This window comes from Zingiber officinale, chromosome 1A, assembly GCF_018446385.1.
Source record: "Zingiber officinale cultivar Zhangliang chromosome 1A, Zo_v1.1, whole genome shotgun sequence".
NCBI lineage: Eukaryota > Viridiplantae > Streptophyta > Magnoliopsida > Zingiberales > Zingiberaceae > Zingiber > Zingiber officinale.
The window spans coordinates 83,742,975-83,746,343 of record NC_055987.1 but is presented as its reverse complement, the minus strand read 5'-3'; the positions used below and the strand labels follow the sequence as shown (position 1 = coordinate 83,746,343).

The 3,369-nt window shown below is 33.6% G+C and overlaps 1 long non-coding RNA gene across 1 annotated transcript; it reads right to left on the bottom strand.

Annotated features, from left to right (window-relative positions):
• Positions 1 to 738: 738 nt before the first annotated feature.
• LOC122005949 lies at positions 739 to 1,656 on the bottom strand. Its single transcript, XR_006118585.1, has 5 exons — positions 1,549 to 1,656; positions 1,384 to 1,476; positions 1,025 to 1,132; positions 865 to 950; positions 739 to 783 (listed from the first exon to the last, which is right to left on the bottom strand). It is a non-coding gene; the product is annotated as an uncharacterized LOC122005949 (long non-coding RNA).
• Positions 1,657 to 3,369: the final 1,713 nt, after the last annotated feature.

The window sequence follows — 3,369 nt, the reverse complement described above, 5'->3', positions numbered from 1 at the left end:
GTAGGGTTGATACAATAGCTTCTTGTTCCCACTATAATGCAGGAAAGAACATTCAGTAGACCTACAAGAACGAGTTCTTCGAGCTCTATGTTTATAGGTTTTGGGCCAGGTATCACAATAACTTTCACTGAGCTTAAGCTCTAATTAACACAGTTTATATACTCCTATAGGAAGAATTGTCTACAAAGTAAAAGCTTGGCAACAGTACAATATATATTATATAGCATGTACAAAGTAAAAGCTTGTGTAATTAAAAAACCAACCTCTCTAGTTATTATCTGTTTCTGGTGATGAGGAGGATCTACACCTATCTTCTTCCACACGTGATGGAACTTGTTGTTGCATAATATTTGTAAACATAGCTACCATCTACAAAAATAAATAAATTTGCTATTAATGTACTTAACAATACAAATAATTTTAAACAATTATTTTTTAGTGAGAAATGTTATTACTTGTGCCGGTAATAATTCGGGTCCATGAGAGCCCCCAACACTTCCCGACATCATACTTAACATTACTCGTGCAAAATTTTGGATCTGATCATTATCTTGCATTTGTTTTTTCATCAGCTCTATTTCTGTTTGTCGTTGTGCTTCTCGCAACTCCATATCTTTAATTTTCTCTCTCATTTCGTTAAATTTGTCCGTCAAATCTGAATTTGAGTGATAATCTTGCCAATACATTGAGGTACGTTTACATTGCTCTGGGAAAACTTGGCTAGGTAGCGCACCAGCTCCTAAACATCGTACCCGACCAGAATGCTCAGGTCCAAAAACCTCACTATATAAAGAATATAATTAAAGTCGAATCATATGTAACAACTTTTACAAAAATAAAATGAAATTATAAGTAAATTGTTACCGAAATGCCTCCTCATGGACTTCCAATGGTTGTGTTCCTTCAGGTTTATCTTGGAGGAGACGATCTACAACCTCTTTAAGTAAATTCTAACAAGAAAATAATTTGTTACTATAAATAAAAAAATATATAAAAGTTAACTTAAAAAGTAAAATTTTATTACCTCAATTCGTATTGCCTCATCGTCAATAGCGGCACCTCCTTTCTTTCTACTTCTCCGACTTAATTGTTGTATTTCAATACGACTTGGTTTTCTACCATTCTCTTGAGACTAACAAGATAAGAAATCCACATTTAACACAAAATATTAATAGAATAAATTATTCTATAGGTGCAACAACTTATATTACTAATTTACACATTTCATCAAAAGCTAACTAATATAAATTACATTGCTTGTAATCAATGTTTAGAATCTCATAAAACCTTGAAACTTCAACGATAAGAGCATTAAAGTGTAAAACAATAAATGAACATTGAGAAACTAATTATAAAGAAGAAAAGAAAAAATTTGATTCTTACAAATTTATATTCCAATGACGGAATATTAGTGCGTCCCTGTGCATGAGTCCCTTTCTTTTTGTTTGCATTTTCTCTATTGATTTTTGAAGTTTTCTGGCACAAAAATTTATAATGAAATTATAACATTTATAAACTTATGTCCACAATAATTCATACTAGTAGTACCTCAGTAGACTTCCAATAGTTACATAAAACTTCCCAAGTTTGAGGTGTCAATCCATGAGGAATGGGTTGTATTGCAACAAGCTCTTCTAGTGAAGTATTTGAATCATAAGATGTAGCTTTCACTTCAGTCCTCCACCGTCTCCATGCGGCACCCATCATTTGCATTATAACTCTTCTATGGTGATTGGGAATATAGAAACGTGCCTATAAACATAAAATGAAATATGTTCATGCTTTAAATTTAAAATTGAAGCTAAACTCTTGTAAACTTACGGTAACAAGTTTCCATGCATCATTCAGGCGATTTGCCGGCATTTTTCTCCAATCTAAAAAATGTAGGGGCAACACAAGTCCATTCCGTGCAATAGTCCCAATAAAATTTGCAAGCGTCGGTTGTAAATCACCGTAAGGTTGTTCCCTTTCATTGAATTCAACAACGAGCACATGATCAGGATGTAATGCATGAATATCTCTCATGATAGTCTTGCCACGTTTTCTTTGCTGACTTTGGGATGAAGACATGACCTCATTTTCAACTGAAAAAAGTAATTTGCACTTAGTGTTGCAAAAATAATTTACTGTTCATATCCAAAAATATTTTTCACCTTGTTCATTAACCTCCTCATTTTGTATCTCCAATGGTGAATGGGATGTTGTATATTGTGATTCATTTCCATCATCAACTCCTCTGTTACTTGATTCTTCTCTCCTAGATCATCTTTGGCTATTTTGGATTAGCTTTCGCATTCTTTTGTTTGCCATTTTCGAAAGTTACCTACATAACACAATATAGAAATATAAGTGAACATCCATCATCAATATTGTCAAATAGATTACAAATGGATCAATAGGGAGGTATAATGCATGGTTGGTGGCCAATAAGATTGACTATATAGAGCCTTTCATTGAATTACAAAAGAATAATGTTAGCATTCTTCTCAATCGACCTTATTGTTTCTGATGTTCTCAAAAAAAAATTTCTGATTGTCTCTTGCAGGTGCTCAAAAGAAGAAGCATACAAAATTGATAATTGGAATTGTAATAGGCAAGTAAAAAAGTTGGCTCAAAATTAGTGTCTTGCAGATGCCACCAAAACCAGAATTCTCTTGAATCTTCATTTAAAAGTTATGAATGTTATTAGAACACAATGTTTAGCTGCCAAGTTTCTATGTAAGTTGTGGTCAAAACATTTTCTTTGCACTTTGTATACCAGAGTAAACATTTGTCTTGCACTTGCTAACTGATCATTAGTAATCCTAATTTGTGTAGTGAGATTATAATAAAATCTTAAAATGAATGGAAATATATAACTAACCCACGATTGGAAATTGATAACTGCAGGTTTGGTTAAATATCATCAGTGAATACTTGAAGTTCAAGTGGGATGAGCCAATAAGACTTTGTTATTATAATAAACTTGTAATTAACATAACTCACAATCTAGTATAACATGATTGAAATTAATACATCAAAATTGACAAACTCTTTATCAAGAAAAAAATTAGAGAGAAAGGACACAGCAGCGGACACAGCAGCAGCGATGAACACAGGACACAGCAGATAGGAATTAGGAAGACACAAGTAACAATAGGTTTACTTATATGCATCAGGAAATCACAGGCTCTTGTAAGACACATTAAGCAAGACCTAAAAGCCCTAATAGCAGATAAGAATCAGAAATAGGTCAGCGACGATAGCTAGGTCAAATAGTGTCAAGAGGAGGTTATGCTAGCTACGTACCTGGGAGGAGACGGAGGTTCCCCTTGCTGTGTAATTAGAAGGAGGAGGCGGAGGTCAGAGGCTCGTCATCAGTGATGGGAT